The sequence below is a fragment of the Corythoichthys intestinalis genome, chromosome 2 (assembly GCF_030265065.1).
Source record: "Corythoichthys intestinalis isolate RoL2023-P3 chromosome 2, ASM3026506v1, whole genome shotgun sequence".
Taxonomy (NCBI): domain Eukaryota; kingdom Metazoa; phylum Chordata; class Actinopteri; order Syngnathiformes; family Syngnathidae; genus Corythoichthys; species Corythoichthys intestinalis.
The window spans coordinates 30,580,910-30,600,028 of NC_080396.1; positions in this window are offsets into that span (position 1 = coordinate 30,580,910).

Sequence of the window (19,119 nt, forward strand, 5' to 3'; positions counted from 1 at the left end):
AGTCAAAACTTTTCATTCCACCAATTTAATGAACAAATTCAAAACCTGGCATGCTAACATCTAAGTGAATTCCTGTTTAACTTCTTTCAATATTTCTAATTTACTACAAATAGTTTTGCCTTTTGCTGTTGATTTTCACGTTGGTAAATTAAATGAATCTCATTTCATGTCACACTGTTCTTTTTGTTTTCATGTCTTCATTCTCATTTTATTTTCACATCCTTGCATCACATATTATTTTCATGACGTAAAATGACGCAAACGTTTTTGTTTTGTTTTTTATCACGCAGTTCACGCTGTCTGTAAGTCTGTTATACCTACTCATATCGAGTGTTAGTCAACCTTCCATTGAGCAAACTGATTTCTCCTCTGATATTTTATTGACCCGCCCCCCCAAAAAGGTGACTTGTAGGCAGGGCTGAAGTGGGACTCATTTTCAGCCCAGGAATTTCATGCCACAGACCGGCCCACTTTATATAATGACCTACCGTATTGAAATATTGTAATGATTATCGCACTGTCAAACGATTAAAATTTTTAATCATGATTAATCGCATAGTAAAGTTGCGATTAGTGGCGTTTTTTATATTGAATTTTTTAAATACACTTATTAGCACAGGAGTCGACCAATGTGCTTACCTTACATCAAATTTAAGCCTCATTAGAAACAAGAAAAGAGTTTTACTTTACACTTGCAAAGATGAATTAAACATGAATTTTCCTCAAATAATTTGTAAAAAGGGAGGCACGGCGGAAGAGTGGTTAGCATGTGCGCTGACAGTTCTAAAGCATGGGTTCTGTGTGGAGTTACCATTTTATTTTTGGGGTACTATCACATAGGTGGAGTATGACTTTTGGGGCAGGGGGCATAACATGTTGATGACCCCGACACGCAGTGTCAGCAATAAAATTAACTTACAAGAATATTTATAATAATAAGTTGACAATGAGCGTTTTTGTTTCCCATCATTCTTGAGGGGAATTCTAAATCAGCCTGCTTTGGCAATACTTTTCGCCAAGATCGTCATCCATTGAATATGGTATGCCCGCCGGTGTCGTGCCAATGTAGTTACCATTGTCAAAAACTGCGGCCGGTCAACTTGGTTCGTTTTGCCTGTCGCCCTCATCCCCAACCGGGCAACTCTGACCGCCGCGCCTGTCGCCCTTGTCTACACTGGGGGGCACTGCATGTCGCACGTCTTGACCTCATACTCGGCCACGGCTGAGCAACGCATGCCGCCTCTCTCGGGGTCCGCTTCTCCGGCCACGCCTGGGCGGTGCTGCACGTCGCATTCGGTCGTCCACCGCCTGGCATCCTAGACATCCTCCTGATCGTCGCACTTGGTCATTCATCACCTGGCATCCCGGACGTCCTCCCGATCGTCCAACTCGGACGTCCCACACCTGGCATCCTGGACGTCCTCCTGATCGTCCATTCGGTCGTCTTCCGCCGACACCCCGGCCGTGCAACCCGACCATTCCGTTCCGTTAAATCGGGTTGCGCCTGGCGTCCTGTGTAGGTGAATTCTGGGGGGACTTGTGTAGTGACCACTGCATTATGGTTGAATTCACCTGGTGAACTTGTGCGAGGCATGTTGTGTTCCTGGGGGGAACTTTTTAGCCGTGCGCGTTCCGGCTGAGTTGACAGAGTCACGAGAAACACGAGCGGCCGAACACGGCAACACGTCTACTCAGCGAGCTACGAGACTCAAAAACATCATCCGCGACAGTCTTACTTATCGGAAATTTTAACCATCCGTAATCCTGGCAGGACACTTCGCTCTACCAGCCAACTTCATTTGCACGTTCCGAGGTCTAAACTCAAACAGTGGGGAGACCGATCTTTTGCGGTTGCTGCGGACAGGTTATGGAATAGTCTTCCCCCTGAAATCCGCACCACTACAAATTTGGGCCTTTTTAAATCTCGTTTAAAGACACACCTTTTTAGACTCGCCTTTCCCGAAGATTAGTTTAGCCTGGTTTTATTTCTTTAGGGTTTTTAATGTTTTCGGATTTTATCTGTTTTATTGTTTTATTTGCTGTCTGACTTTTATCGTGATGCGTTGTTTCGTTTCTTTTTTCTTTTTCTTCCTAATGTCATTGTATAATACTTTCCTGCCTTTTATTTACTATGAGCTATGTTTGTCTTTGTTGTAAAGCACTTTGGGGACCTTTCGGGTTTTGTAAAGGGCTATATAAATAAATTTGATTGATTGATTTGATTGAGTTTACTGTAGCAGATGATGTAGATGGCGTGGCTCAGTGGTAGAGTGGTTGTCCCCCAACCCAGAGGTTGTGGGTTTGATTCTGTGCCCTGATGAACTCGCCTAAGTTCGGGATGCGGGAAGGGCCATAATTTACCGCGCAAAGAGGGGTGCTATTAAATATTAGGCTGAGCGTGCCAATACTTTTGTCTGGCCCATTTTTAGAGTTTTGTGTAAAATGATAATGATTTTTTTTTATTCTCTTTTGTGTTTTTTCATGAAAGCAAAATAAATGAAGATATTACTACCAAAGCATTTGTAATTGCAATCGTTTTCTGGGAGAAATTGAGTATTATCTGACAGAATTACAAGGGTGCCAACACTTTTGGCCAGCCATGTATGATCGCACTCCTTTAATTTTATGAGAATACACGATCAGTTGTATTAGCATAAAATCATCAGGCCAAATGCTTTGTCTTACTATTGACTAAGAATGTGCAGCCGTAAATATTCTTGTTCCAATCCTGTGAGACAGTAGACTGTGAACTAATTAACTCTTCATGGAAGCAGCTCCTCATGTGTGCGAATATAGACTGAGTGCACACACATGAATTAAACTCAGCTGAGACAAAAAGAAGTGTCTCTTCACGTCAGTGATGTCGCACTATGTGGTTTGGAGGGGTTTTTTTTCAGTCATGGATATGCTTTAACACAGTTATTTGCATTTTGTCACCAACTCTTAATTTAAATGCGCTTGGACATGTTTGAAAAGCACCAAACATGGCATAGATTCAAAACACAACTGTCTCTGAATTATTTGGCTTTATTTTATTGTTATATTATTATAGTACATTATATAATTATGTTATTTTGTTTTATTATTTTGGCTTTCATGCGAGGATGAAACTCACATTTCCACACTCCAGCAAGTCTAGCAAGGATCACCGAAGAGTGTTTTGCTGTCCTCGTGTGTAGATGTCCACTTAGAGCCAAGTGCTATAGTATGCCTGTAACTTCAGATTTAATTTTAAAACAAATGGAGGGGAAAAAAAACATGAACATCATCATCAAAAACAAGTCAGAGATTTTTTTTAACTATCCGAGAGGTTTCTGGCCAATAAAGAACTAATGCACATTATGTACAGGGTATTGTACTGTAGGTGCATACAATATACAATATACATATTGTACAACATACAATATATATATATATTTTTTTTTTTTCCCAATTCTGCATTCTATATGTTTCATTTAGTTTTACAGTGTTGTGAGAGCAAAGGTAATGAAGACAATGCAGCATGGCAACCATCTGTTCAATCGGCGTGTGTTTGCGTTGCACTCACATACACGGTATGACCACTGAGAGCCATTCAGTATGTATGCAATGTGTGTAATGAAGCACTTTCATAAAAGTCAAAATTGCCCCCACTGAGCCAGTAAAAAGTCATCCATTGACTTGTTTAATTACCAATATTGGCTACACTGTCCTAATGTGTCCCATAAATCTTGAAAGTGACAAAGAAACACCTATCGTATTTTTTGGACTATAAGTCGCACCTGAGTATAAGTCACATTTCTGGGGGAAATTTACTTGATAAAATCCAACACATAGCACATATATGTCATCTAGAAAAGCAATTTACAACAAAAATACAATAGAGAACAACATGCTGAATAAGCGTAGTATGATAATGTTACATGATGCATGAACAACAAAATGCGAAGGTGGCCGGTATGTTAACGTAACATAGCTATTAACTAGGCCTGTCAACAATAACGCGTTAACGACCATGATTAATCTGGAAATATTAACGAATTAAAAAAAAAAAAAAACACAACTTACTGCTCACACTAAGTTTGGCTACAACTGCCTCCCGTAGTCCTACACGCTGATGTTTACATTCTCCGCGCGGCAATGCAGGACCAAATGCAGCCAACCACGATGAGTGAGGATCAAGCTACACTGGCAGAGTGCGGACTCGGACTTGTTAAAAAAAAAAGACAACAAGTAGGTCGACTACTGCTATCGCTACATGGGTAGCCAGAGACTGTAGACCCATTAACACAGTCGAAGACGAGGGTCTTGAAAATCTCATCCAGATGGCCACGGGCGACCCAACATACAGAACACCTTCACGGGCAACTATTGTCACAAATATTCATGAACTCATGTCCACTACAGTGGTACGTCTGCGCACAGTGGTGCCCACAGTAAGCTGGCCCACCTTGCAAAAAAGTATCTAGCCACACCTGCCACAACCGTTCCTTGCAAGAGACTGTTTTCTTCGGCAGGGCACATTGTTCGAAAGAAAGGGTCTGCTCTGATATCTGAAAATGTCAACAAGCTAGTTTGCCTGAGCAGTTGGTTAAAAAAACAAAAATAAACATGACTGGCTAACTTAAACAGTGTTTCTAAACACTTTTACACACAGTTTAGTGTAATGTTTTTCAGTTAAGTGTGTGAATTTTTTTTTTTTTTATATCTCACACAGCTTTCAGGACATTTAGTGTAAAACTGCAAATGCTGCATTTATTTGTGTGAAATGTTCAATTTAACAGACAAGTTGTTTACACATTTTTTTGAAACACTACTTATTGTTACTGTATTGTGCTTGTCTGGTCTTTAAGTTGGCAGTTAATTTTGGGTAATATGCCAAACGGTACTTGAGCCACATTGTTAGTCTGAGACACTTTAATCTGTTAAAGTCCTTTGCTGTATAATACAGACAATTTATTTTATTTATTTTATTTTATACGAGCTGAGTTGTTAAATAAAAGTTTAAAACTCTATTTGGCCAAGTATTAATTCATTCACACATCATACATTTCATCTTAAAACAAATTGTAAGTCAATTATAGTATTTTCCTAGATTTTTTTTCCTGAAGAGCAACTTTATTCATCCCGAGGGAAATGTGATTAATCATGATTAATCACAAAGTTGACATATGATTAACTAGATTACATTTTTTAATCATTTGACAGCACTGCTATTAACATATTAACATATTTATTCAGATAACTATGGCATAAAGGACATGCTAACAAGTTTACCAAACCATCAGTGTCACTCCAAAACACCAACATAACATGTGACATGATATAATAGTGTGTTATTAATTTCACACATAAGTCACTCCTGAGTTTAAGTCGCACCCCCTCCCAAACAATGAAAAAAAAACTGCGACTTATAGTCCGAAAAATACGGTACCCTAATGCGCTGGAAGCTGAATACAATTCAGCTGGCATTTGCTATATTATTTAGATGTATGTTTTCACAGGAAAACAAAACAAAGCAACTTGGTGGCAGAGCTGAAGTAAGCAGATTGATGATGGTCTGCCAGAGTGAACAAATTCCTCATGTCCAAGCAGGTAGGAAGGCACAACACCTGAGGCCGTCCAAAGCGTAATAGCGGTGAAATTGAGCAGAGTGTTTGCTTTGGGGTCTGATAAATATGCTGACATTGACAAATGATAGGAACAAGTAATAAACAGGACAGGAATCTTCTCAGGCAATATCGGAATGCTTTTGTGTGAGTTTAGTTAGATTTATTTTTTAAAATGCTCTGCAAGTCCCATACAAAATGAATTATTATTAATTGCAACAATAATGTTGGGTTTTCTTTTACACCCTTGATAAGAAGTTAAGTTTGTGTACCGTATTTTTCTGTGTAACATCTTCCTATGAACTGTAAATATCCCATATAAAGACATAGACACTTATAGCTTACAGTGGTATGAAGAAGTATCTGAACCTTTTGGAATGTCTCTGCTTTCTGCATAAAATCACCATCAAATGGGATCTGATCTTTGTCAAAATCACAGAGATCAATAAACAGTGTCTGCTTTAACTAACACCACCCAAACATTTATAGGTTTTCATATGTTCGTGAGGATAGCATGCAAACAATCACAGAAGGGCGAAAAATATGTAAGTGAACCCTCTGCCTAAGAAAACTTAAAGAGCAACTGAAGCCAATTTTTACCAAACAGTCCAAGTCAGGTGTGTCCCCAATCACTGGTGAGTGGTTTAATGCGGCCCTGGAGGGAGCATCATGATTTGGGACTGTTTTGTTGCCTCAGGAACTGGACAACTCGCAATCATTAATGGAAGAATGATTTCAAAACTTTTATCAGGATGTTTTGGAGGAAAACCTGGAGCCGTCTGTCAGACAGTTGAAGCTAAAAGGAGGATGGATGCTGCAACAAGACGATGATCCAAAAACCTAAGTAAATCAACTTAAAAATGGTTTCAAAAGAACAAAACACATGTTCTGGAGAGGCCAAGTCAAAGTCCAGATTTGAACCCATTGAGATGCTGTGGCATGACCTAAAAACAGTGATTCATGCCAGACATTCCAGGAATCTGAGTTGACAAAGTAAGAGGTCCTGGTTGAGCTTACTGTCCCCTAGGAAGACAGACTGGAGGGGGCTGACGAACGTAAGAGGGCCAAATATACGGAGTTGGTGACCGAGTGCCGGAGCAAAGGCTGGAAAGCTCGCTGTGAACCAGTTGAGGTGGGATGTCGAGGTTTTGCTAGTCGTTCACTGTCTCAAACACTTAAACTCCTGGGAGTAAAAGGGCAGCTGTGCCGAAGAGCCATCAAATCAATATCTGAGGCTGCGGAAAAAAGCCTCATGATAGCTATGGGTCCGGAGGAGGGATCCTTGGAGTAGCAGGCCCCTTGGACACAAGTCGGGGGCTGATCACCCCCAGCTGGGTCGCCAGAGCAAGGGTGTATAATGATGAAAGACCCAAAACACCCTATGACCTCCGGTTCATTACTGATGATGTGTCCAAGTAGCACCTAGAGCTGTATTTAATAACAGCATACTATCCTCATTAAAATATTAATATCTATAAATGTTTTGGGTGGTTTTAGTTAAAGCGGACCCTGGTTTTTCATCTGTGTGACTTTGACAAAGATCAGATCATATTTTATGGTGATTTTATGCAAAAATGTGAGAAATTCCTAAAGGTTCAGATACTTTTTCATACCACTGTATGTGTGGCATATAAATGAATTCTTTTGCCAACTTTTGTGAAATTTGGGCAGTGCAACTTTAGGAGCCTAAATAATTGTTTAATTTAATAATGCATGTTCATGGTGATTTATTTATTTGATTTCATGGTGACAAGCTTGTGACTTGACATTTGACGATGTATGCGGAAGTAGCTGTATGTGCGACAGTTGCGTGAAGGCAGAACCCAGGAGAAACGCACAATTTTTTGACCTCTCTGTCTATCTCTCTTGATAACTTTCTATATTTGTGGTTTTAACTCCCAAGTGGACAATTTTTCGTTTCCTTTTTATTCTCTCTCATTTGCTCTTTCGTTTACAATTTTGGATATCGCTCTGTGGAGTCACTTTTTGTTGGATTAAATGAACAAACTCAATACGAGCAGCGGGTGAGTCTTTTTGCCGCTGTCCAAGAGAGCATCGAGTTTGGGGCTTTTTTAACTTTTGGAACCTACAGCGACCTATAGCTAGGTGTGGCCTACAGCCCTGATATTTCGGTACATACTGTATTTTTTGGACTATAAGTCGCAGTTTTTTTCATAGTTTGGCTGGGGGTGCGACTTATACTCTGGAGCGACTTATGTGTAAAATTATTAACACATTATTATATTAATTTCTCATGTTATTTTAGTGTTTTGGAGTGACACTGATGGTTTGGTAACTTGTTAGCATGTTCTTTATTTCGAATAACTCTTAACACTAGAAGTCCCAGAGAATTCTGGTACTCCTAGCGATATGGCCTTTCCCCCGGAAAAACCCAGAGGTGGCAAAAATGACCCAAGTGCAGTTGAATTGGCAAGTCGTTGTCGGACAGACAACAGCCGTTCATATGGAAATGCAACTACTAGACATACGTTAACTTCAGACACAATGACCACAATCCATACTCCATGCCCCTGATTCAGTCCTTCTAAACTATAGACACAATTCCTGCTTTATACTCAAATTGCAGTTCTAAAACGCTTTTTTTTTCTTCTTCAAAACAATGTACACATTTGGGCCGTTCTTTCTGTCGTTATGTGTGGAGAATAGGAGAAGTGAATTAAAAAATGTGTAAAAAGTGTCAATTATAAATGTAATTAAATAAATGTAGCTTGACTTGAAATGACACAAACATGAGTCACGGAGGAGAGGCCAAATTGGCCATTGCTAGGGAATATTAGGAGTGTTTGTCTTGGGAAAGACCAAGTCGGCCTCTGCTGGGTTTTCTAGTGTTAATGGCTATGTTAAGTTAACATACCTGCCACGTTCGCATTTTGTTGTTCATGCATCATGTAACATTATCACACTGTACACTTATTCAGCATTTTGTTCTCTATTACATATTTATTTTAAATTGCCTTTCAAGATGACATATCTGTTCTATGTGTTGGATTTTATCAAGTAAATTTCCCCAAAAAATGCGACTTATACTCCATTGCGACTTATATGTTGTTTTTTCCTCTTCATTGCGCATTTTTGGGCTGGTGCGACTTATACTCAGGTGCAACTTATAGTCTGAAAAATACGGTACATACATTTTTTTGTATTCATATCATTCCGGCTTCAGCTCAGCTGATCTACTGTCTGTACTTGTACAGTTGTGTTCCAAATTATTTAACCCCCACTGCTGTATAGTGTGTCTGTATTTGTAAAGTAGTGTTCCAAATTATTTAACCCCCACTGCTGTATAGTGTAGAAGCAAATCTAACATTTATTTTTCATTTCATTCATAAAATTTTTGAAAATTGCACTTAAAGGGATCCTCGATCTGAAATACATGTTGGCTCTAATAAACTGTAAATTGTTTTCTTGTACTTAAATATGTTTTTAGAAACACATAAGATATTAAATCAATGGCAATATTTATAATATTTAGTACATATTTTGACCGATAGTTGGCGCGGGCTCGGAGTGATGACGTAATTGGGACGTTTCCAATTGTGTGCAACAATTGTGTATTGCTGCCTAAACTCGCTAAGTAAAATGCCATGATGTGCAGCGGTAGGCGAACCTTCGGGCATACCACTAGTCACAGCGAAAACTAATAATTCACCTCTACTGTCAGTTCATCAGGCAGTATGTGTGTCTGTTCAGTATTCACCTAATATGAGTGATGTTGCCACTCAAACTGATCCAGACACGTCCGATGCAGCGGTACAGTGACCAGCTGATGCGCCAAGCACTCAATAGGGACCACCCTTACGTAGCTAAACGTGAGTTGGATGTACAAGACATGGAGGACGCTCGATCCAGATGACGAATTTAATGAGGACAGTCAGCCACGACACGACTCCGATCCTGACTATCACACGTGTGCTTTCATAGTTTTATTACCTTCAGTGAGAGTTTATAATGTCAATAGTCATGAACACTGTTGTCACAGATTACTCGAAAAAGTAATTTAATTACTGATTACCAGTGTTGGGCACGTTACTTTAAAAAAGTAATTAGTTACATTACTCACTACTTCTTCCTAAAAGTAACTGAGTTAGTAACTGAATTACTCTATAGTAAAAGTAACCAGTTACCAGGGAAAGTAACTATTTCCGTTACTTTAAAAAGAACTTGTTGTATGTCAAAGAATTTGACATTTTCTGAGCAGTATTCGAGTCAGTGGAATAGAGAAGAACAGACAGGTAGTTAACTTGTTAGGTGCTTAAGCAGATTTGAATTGCTTACCACAGATGTCAACAAAAGCTTTGCCCCGGGACATAAATTACACATTACAAGCAGGTTCTTTCCTTTAATTTCGACAAACTTGAAATAGTGTCTATATCTCCACCTCTTAAAGGACAATTTTTCTTCTGAATGCTCTGCCATCCCGACCCTGTGCATCTGTTTTGCGTGTGTGTGTGTTTGCCACACCCGCTGTTCCGGTTTGCTTATGAAATCACCGGCTCTGATTGGCTTATCACGACACATGACTCTAACCCTCAGCCAATCACAATCACTTCCATCGTATCTCTCGAGGGGCATTCAGGTAGGCTCGTTTCCCGACAATTCACGTCACCTTCAAAGCGTCTGCCGTCCTCAAGATGGAAGCAGAATTATTGCCGGCTGACAGTGGGAGATGGGAACGTGGCTAGCATCAGGTGTAGCAAACAAAGAAACGATACCAAACTTTGGAAAGCATTGTCTAATTGAATGAGCAGGGACAAACAGCTTGGAGTCAGTAGTACGTGCGCTATTCTCGAACCTGAACGCACCCCAAGTCTTGGATGACAAATCAACAGAGCAGCGAGTCGACTCGACACGGCTGGTAGTTTCTTCAATTTATTCAAAGTAACGCACCACTTTTGACCGTCAGTAACGGTAACGGCGTTGTAACGGCGGAAAAAGTAATTAGTTAGATTACCCCGTTACTGAAAAAAATAACGCCGTTACGTAACGACGTTACTCCCAACACTGCTGATTACTGATTTGCCTGGTATACCAGACTCACCGCTGTTCCAGCAATTGAGTCTGGCGACCGTCCGGCGGATCAAATTCCGAGCGCGGAGCAAGCCACAGCAAACAGACAGTGGAGAGGACCAATCAGCGACGGGCAGATGTGACGTTGTTAAAGCGACAAGTAATTAGCATGAACGGAGAATGGAGAAGTTTATTCAAAATGGCTAGCGCGAGCCATGTTGGCTGTTGTCAATGACTTGTTTCGATGTGTTTTTGGTCATTAAAAACTGGTTTTACCGTGGATTGGAGCATATTCTCGGCTCTTCGGTTCGCCATCTGTGTTGTTGTAGACACGACTTAAGGCGCGCAAGAGTGACGTTACTCGTTAAGAACACGTCACGCAGATGAACGAATCTGATTGGACAATTGATTTTGTACCTTGCTCGAGAGGCCGTTAATGGGCTGGTTCCCAGACTATTTCTCACAGTGTTTGAAAAATACAGGGAGAATAGTCTGGCTGTGCCAGGCAAATTACTGATTACGCCTCAAAAAGTAATCCAGTCACTTTACTGATTACTTCATTATCAAAGAAACTAAGTTACTTTAAAAGTAATCTACCATTTTTCTCCCTTTGCCGCCTCAACATAAGAATGACAACAGAAAAATGTCATCACATGTAATTGACTTTCCGATGATTGAATTTAAAGGGGAATATCAGAATTATCAGAATTCAGTTTAGCCACTCCTGAGCCCTGAAACTAACAAATATCTGACAAACTGCTTGGAATTTGTTGAAATCAACTCCACCGACCAATTAAACCCCGCTAACTCTATGATTAAACCTAATGTCAAAACATCTGAATTTCGGGTTATGGTCAACAACATATCAGTGCCAATGTAAAACAATGCAAACCGACGGCACAATATTTGACAACACACAAGTGGATTGTACAGTGCAAAAAACACAAAGGTGGTGGCGTTCCGGATGCGCGTGCAGCCGTGCACATTAACAACCCGGAAGTACTCCTCTCAACACACACGCGGTCAATTTGGCCTCAAAACGTGGCGGCAACTAAGCACTTTGCACTCAGTTGGACTTACAACACATCCCACAGATGCTAAACGAACACATCACCTCACGGCATAAATGTGCAACACGCATATGATGTAAACAAAGTTTGCCAACTTGGAGCGATGACTGCCCGTCGTTGCTACGGCAAAGCTACGAAACGTCTGTGCATGTAGGGGGTCCAACCTTTTGCTGATACCCTACAGAATGAAGGAAAAATACTCACCTTCATTCATGGATATCCACAGATCAACATTCTCTCGCAACGTCTCAACACTCGGCGCGAATGTCCACCCGCCTCAGTCCCACAACATGTGACGCGAGACCAAAACTGGAAATAGCTAAGAGGTTGTGATGGAAACACGTACCGGGAACCTTTTATTTTAGCATTTTCTATTCAAAATGCTCTTCGTACATGACTACAATATTCTTCATTCTACATACGTTATGGGGCAATGAAAAAATAATAACGTAGAGACACTAAGGAAACTAACTTTAATCAGATTACTGGTGTAGAAAAATGAACGCGTTAGATTACTCGTTACTGAAAAAAGTAATCAGATTACAGTAACGCGTTACTAACTAACGCGTTACTGACAGCACTGGTCATGAAAATAAAAATGTACGATGGACAAGGTGTGTTCAAACTTTTGGCCTGTACTGTATGTAAAGCACACGATAGCTCTGGATGCTAACAATCTACATAATTATATTGGGATAAGTTTGATCACGCAATAGCTCACCTTGAAGATCTGCTAACAAAAACCGGAGTTCTCAACAGTATACACTCTATTGCTCCGTTTTCATTGAGACGCACTTGCCGCAAGTACATTACCAGTTTTGCCCAACTCTTGTCTTATCAGGTATTTCCTTCTCTGCATTTTGCCTTTGCTGCTCTTCTTGTGAACGACTGACAGTGCTGTCCTGCTCTTCAGTTTTCTGCTCTGGTTCAAATTGGAAGGGCAGAACCGACGACATGATGGGGTAGCTAATGAGTGACACGCTGGAAGTTCGGCAGCAGGCCATGTGACGTCAACTCACTGCGACGTCAACAAGAATGGCGACCTATCAGTTGAAATAATTTGTCAAATTTTACTAAAATGAAAACATTAAGAGGGGTTTTAATATCAAATTATTATTACTCATACTAACATTTAACATTAACATTTATCTTTTAAGAATTCATTGTATTTAAGATCGAGGATCCCTTTAAGTGTAGACTACTCCAAACATCAATTTTAAAAGCTGTAACTTTAATTCTAATGAATGAGATTTAAAATAAATAAATGTCATACTACAACACTATACATGTAATGCTGTGGATGTTGAATAATTTTGAACAAAAATGTATAATGTTCTGTTTTCACTTGCCATAAGCAGAGTGAGTCACATATGTCTTTTACAGAAGGTTGAAATTCCTCACAATAAGTGCAGTTTAAGGCCTGCAGCCTGGCAAGAAATGGTGAAACACTGGATGGATGAAATGTGAAGGAAGGGGTGCCACTTCTAATTAGATCATGAGTTCCTGATGAAAGGAGACAAATTATGTTATTCAGCAATATCCTGTTATGACTCACTTTCCTCTCCTGTTTTCTTCTTAAGTGTTTATTCACTTTAACACATTTGATTTTCTTATTCATTCATTACCACCTTAGAACTACTTATTTTTTGTTTTCTTTTGTTTTGTGTTTTCTTGTTGGAATTTTGCGGGGTATGAAAAATGTCATTACCATTACGACTGTTTGTTGTGTACACACTTTTTTTTTTTTTTTTTTTACATTAAAGCTTGTTATTCTTTTCATTTTGATTATTCTCCAAACAATATATGCACAGCAAAGCCTAAAGTACAATGATGTTTCCAATTTCTACCCATGTTCTCTTTCGATGTAATTATAATTTTGGTTCTGCAACTCATACAGCCCCTTAAATAATAAAAAATTGAGTTAAATTACCTTTCCCCATCCAACCCTTTCACTCACTTTCATCATGTTATTCATTGACTTTTTGAGGGCATGCCCTCATTTTCCCTGACGTTGGGAATACATGGCACAGTTGACAACAATGAGCAGAGGAAATAACCGACATGAATGAAATTGAATTCATGATAAATAAGTAAGTCAAACGATGGAGCTCCTACACTCTAATTTTTCAGTCCACATTATCAAAAAAATAACCATTGTATCCTGTTCACCCTAAAACATGATGAAAGCATTGGCTTGATTACAGATTTTACTGTGTTTTAATAGAACAGATTTTCTTTTTTGCATATAGTTGTATTATATAAAAGTAAAAAAGTTAATTAAACCATACAAATGAAGGTTCATGCTCCACATAATGTATGTAAAGCCTCTGCTGTAACAACAATCTGCGATCACAGGAACCGCCTTGACTCGACAACTAGAAGAGTATTCCGGTCACAAGTGCAAGTATTATGAATCTGTATTAGACTAACTAAATGAAAATGTCACATGACAACTTCTGTATGAGTCTGTATCATCCCAAACTGTGTCGCAGAAAAATTGTGTGACATAAGTCATCATCTTACCGACTGAAACTAATTGTTAGGAACTATTATTTTAAATACACTAATAATGTAGCAAGGATTTTAATATACACTATCCACTCAGACCACCTACTGTGTTAAAATAAACAACTCATAATAAGAATTAGGACTCAATGCTGGCAGATAGAGATCTCATTATCGAAGGCATAGCAGATTTTTAATGAATTATGATGCATGTCATCATGAGATAGTGATGTATAATGAGTTTATAATATCTCACAATAGACTTTAGTGTTCCTCCTGGTATCTTATCAGCTCTTATCATCCTTTTCCGCCCGACATCCTCCGGCTGGGTCACAGTTGCTTCAGTAAGCGAAGGGAAATAAAGATGAAGCCCATCCGTTTGTGTTTGTGCGGGGGTGTGCGTGTGTGTATGAAAACGCTGTGTCAAGAAAGCTAAAACACAATGTATAATTTTACACACACTAAGCAATTTGCCTTCATGTCGAGCATGACAGACATGGTGCCAGCTGTGTTTACCAGGGCGCCGAAATGTTTTGCACATAATCACTTCACAAGCCCCGGCTTGCCTATTATGGATGGCACTTGTCATTTACAGAGTGGAGCCCAGGACTATCAGTCATCTATTTGTGTGAGTGCATTTGTCTGTGAAGTCGCAGCAGCCAAGGTACTTGTTAGAGCTTTTTTCTTTTTTTTGGTCTTTTTTTTCTGTTGCTCTACAGTACAGAGTGAAACAGAGAAAAAAAACTGGTCTCCAAACTGTAAATAAAAAAACAAAAATACAACAAAAAAAACCAACGTTCTGTATAAAACACAACTGAATTGTAAAAAACTTACAAAACTGTAATCTATAAATATAATTTATTTGAAACAAAACATTTTAATAGTGTATAACCAACTGTTCTTTTCTGTCAAATTAACATTAAGATTATTCTGTGGATGAAAGAATATTTCTGTAAAAAACACTAAGACTGTAATTTGTACAGTTTTAACTAGTATAATTTATTCAGTTATTTTAAGTTTGTAATTTGAACAGACCTTTTCTATTGAATTAACAGCAGGGGTGAAAGTGGACCAGAACGGTCAGGAACGCAGTTCCGGTATAAGATTCAGGGCAGGAACGCAGTTCCGGTATAAGATTCAGGGCCGGAATGCTGTTCCGATACACGGTGCTTCGATTCTGAAAATATGACGGCAGCTGTCAAAACACTATGTAAAACAAAAATGCTAAGCTGCCAAACATGCATTTCATCTCCAAGAAGAAAACAATCTACCAACATCAGATTTACATACACAAGTATTAACAATAAGCATAATAAAGTGCTTGTGTAGTGTAATCCGTTTCCACCAATATTTATTATTCATTTTATTCCACGGACGGCATGGAGGTTTCCCAACCTGCTGCAGTTATCTGAGTCTGACGATGATAGGCACGCAGCAAAGCAAAACGGCTGGACTCATTTATCCGTTCAATTGGCTGACATACTGACATGTGATCAGCGGAGATAGTTAGCTCTGATTGGTTCAGATGTGGATGTTTTCTGGAACAAAAAAATGGTTGTTGAATTGATGCGACAAAAAAAAAGGGTAATGCAACATAAAATGGATCAAATCTTTAAAAGCAAGGAAAGAGTTGAGGAGGTTTATTTATCATATTTAGTTGTATTTTCTCTGATGGGAAGGTTCAGAACATCTTAGCTGTCAATGTGCACTTTGGACTTATATTTGTTCATTTATGTTAGGCTCCTTATTCATTTCCTTGTGATTTAAAAAAGTCAATGTTTGCGCGATCTTCAAAATATATTCCATTTCACTCTATATAATATAAGTCATTGGTACTTATTTTTCTGAATGTATGTTACTTATATCTTATTAAAAAAACAAAAAGTAAATGTTTACATTAACTTCAATTTTAATATACACCATATGTTCTTAAGTAGTTAAAATTGAGATTGGCATTTAGTATGTGAGGAAATGAGGGAAAATAAAAATTAGGAGATGGTGGTTGGGTTATTGCTGTTTTTGTTAACTTTTATTTTGCAAATTATTGAAAAAATACAATCTTGAATGAAAATAAATTGTTGTATGTGTTATAGAAATAACTGTGCCAAAACAGTTTTTTTTTTGCATTTCATTAGTTTTAGGACCCCCGGAAAAAAAAAAAAAAAAACAAAGAAAAATAAATAACATTACTCACTAAGTGGCGACCTTCACGTCGGGGAGTTCCGGCAAGAAATTCTAGCCACTTTCACCCCTGATTAACACTTCCATTTCATTGCTGATAATAAGATACAGATAGTCCCCGGGTTACAACGTACCCGACTTGTATGTTTTCGACTTCACGACAACGTAGTCTCGTCCGCCATTTTGTCTCCAGTCTTTTTTTCTTCTATTTTTTTTTTTTTTTTTTTTTAAATAATGTTGACTTTTGTTTTGGGATTGATGCTTTTAAGCAGATATAGATACTGTATGTACATGTTCAATATACAAAACAAAAAACATCTTTTTTCGGGGGGGAATTTTCTGGGGCTGTCAGGCAGTGCTCGTCGCTGGGGAAAGAAAGGAAAATGCCGATAATGACAAATCACACAAAATTACCCCAACTCATGTCACACATGGCGGCGGGCAGGGTTGATTGTCTCCACCGATCGGCCAGCCCTCGGCGGCGAGCAGGCCGTGCTCATCGCCAGGAAGAGAAGGGGAAACGCCGAAAATGACAAATCACACAAAGTACCCCAACTCATGTCACACACAGTGGCAGGGTTGATTGTCTTCACCGAATGGCCAGCCCACGGCGGGAGGCAGGCAGTGCTCGTCGCCCAGGAGAGAAGGGGAAACGCTGAAAATGTAAACAAAACAGGAGTAGTATTATCACCCTCAAAATGCAAGCCAATTCTTTATTAAAACGTTTGCCATGATCCCAGTATTTGGCATAATATAAAACACAAAGCTTACTAACTTAGTCATCCGTGCAATGCTCTCTTAATTGTTGGACTTGTTTTGTACGTCGCGGTGAACAAGAAACTTTTGGAAATCCAAAAAGCCTCAGACCATTCTCCCTGGTGCAGCAACAAAAGCCTGCAGCACATTGGGCTGGCGTGATGCAAAAAATGAACAAATTAATCCGCAAAAACAGCTGAATCTGCAGTCCGTCTGCATGCTATAAAGCTGGGGTGTCCAAACTTTTTGCAAAGGGGGTCAGATTTGGTTTGGGAAAAATGTGAAGGGCCGACCTTGATGACGTCCTTTACGTAGAACAATATATCTAAGCAAATTTTAGCAAGCCTTTCTGTGTGTCACATTTGCTTTTTTTTTTTTTTTTTTTAATTAATAATTTCAACAATCTCCCAGCTAGCCTTTGTGGCATTCTCTTTCGACTCTCGGGCTCTTACGAAATACTGCTGCTGTGAAATTAAACTAGCTTCAAGTTGCTTTAATTTCCCGCTGCGTATCTTCCCTGTAATCTTATCGAACATGTCAGCTTGTCTTGTTAAGTAATACTGCCTCACATTGAACTCTTTAAAAACAGCGACTGTCTCTTTGCAAATGAGGCAGACACAGTTGTTGCATATTTTTGTGAAGAAATAGTCTAATTTCCTCCTATCCTTGAAGCGTCGGCCGTCGCAGTCAATTTTCTTTTTTTTTTTTTTGTTGTTGATTGTCACCATTTTAGAAAATTGGGAGGAAAGAGTCACACGGGGTAATGTTGCTTAGAGTGCTGATGCCTTTTAGTGGGTAAATGAGGAGCAGCATTTAGTGTGTAAGCTACTTCATATGGTGGTAGCAGTACTGCTAACCAATTTATTAAGTCTGTGTGTGGGCCAGACGTTATTGATTTTATATCAGAGGCTGGGGGCTGGATAAAATTTGACGGACTTTGGACATGCTGCTGTAAAGCAATGGCTGTGTTGTGAGATGCTGACCCGGGTGACGTCACATACGCACTCATCCTCAACCTGATACTGAAGTCAGAAGTCACTCATTTTCGTGGCGCGGGATTCAAAAAATTGAATAAATAAAACGATCGCATTCACACACATCCAAGCGGCCCATTTCATTTAGGAGCATAAAATACCACGTGAAATATTAAATAAACATGCTTTTTGCTGTTATAGGCACTTTAATGTCTAGTACTGTCAATGGCACAGAGAGTTGATTGTACTGGCATCTAACTAACATATCAGCATACTGTATTTAACTGACTTAACAGGCAAAAAGAAAATATTAAACTTAATGAAATGTTCTTATTGACATATGATTTTACAACATCCATGTGAAAAAAAAAGTATTTATAAAAGGACAACTTCATCTTAAGAATTGATCTAATTAAGCATTGACGCTTAGTTAATCAAGAGTATTGGGACAGTTTTTACGAAGGCAAATTTTGAAAACAAAGAAACATAAAATCATTTCCCATGTATGTTTTTCTCAATAATGACGCATATTATATCTTTGAAGTACAACTCCTGTTAAAATTTTGACAACCACCGTAGCTAATCTTCCCTCCCTGCATGAGACTAGAGCTATCTATGGATAGGACCATGGAGCATACTGTACAACATTTAAGCACAACTAATAGAATTTATTAGAATTAGAATACCCTTTTTTCCAGTAGTGCTCCTTGGTGTTTCAACTATTAATCAAACTACACTGTAGGTCCTTGCGATTTACTGTTGGTGCGTCTTTCGTTCCAGATGAAAATAGGACTTTGGATGTGTCAGAAGCGATCAATAGTTGAACCTTCATATCGCCAAAGCAATAAAACCTGTTACTTGGAGGTAAGTGGCAAAAAAGGTGAATGCTCCATGAATAATGGCTTTTATTGTCTGTGTCTCTTGTGGAAGGAGACAAACACAATGTACTAAAGGGCCAGACGACATCCAAAGGCATTTGCACTGCCTCACCTTCATGCAAGACTCACCTTGTATTCT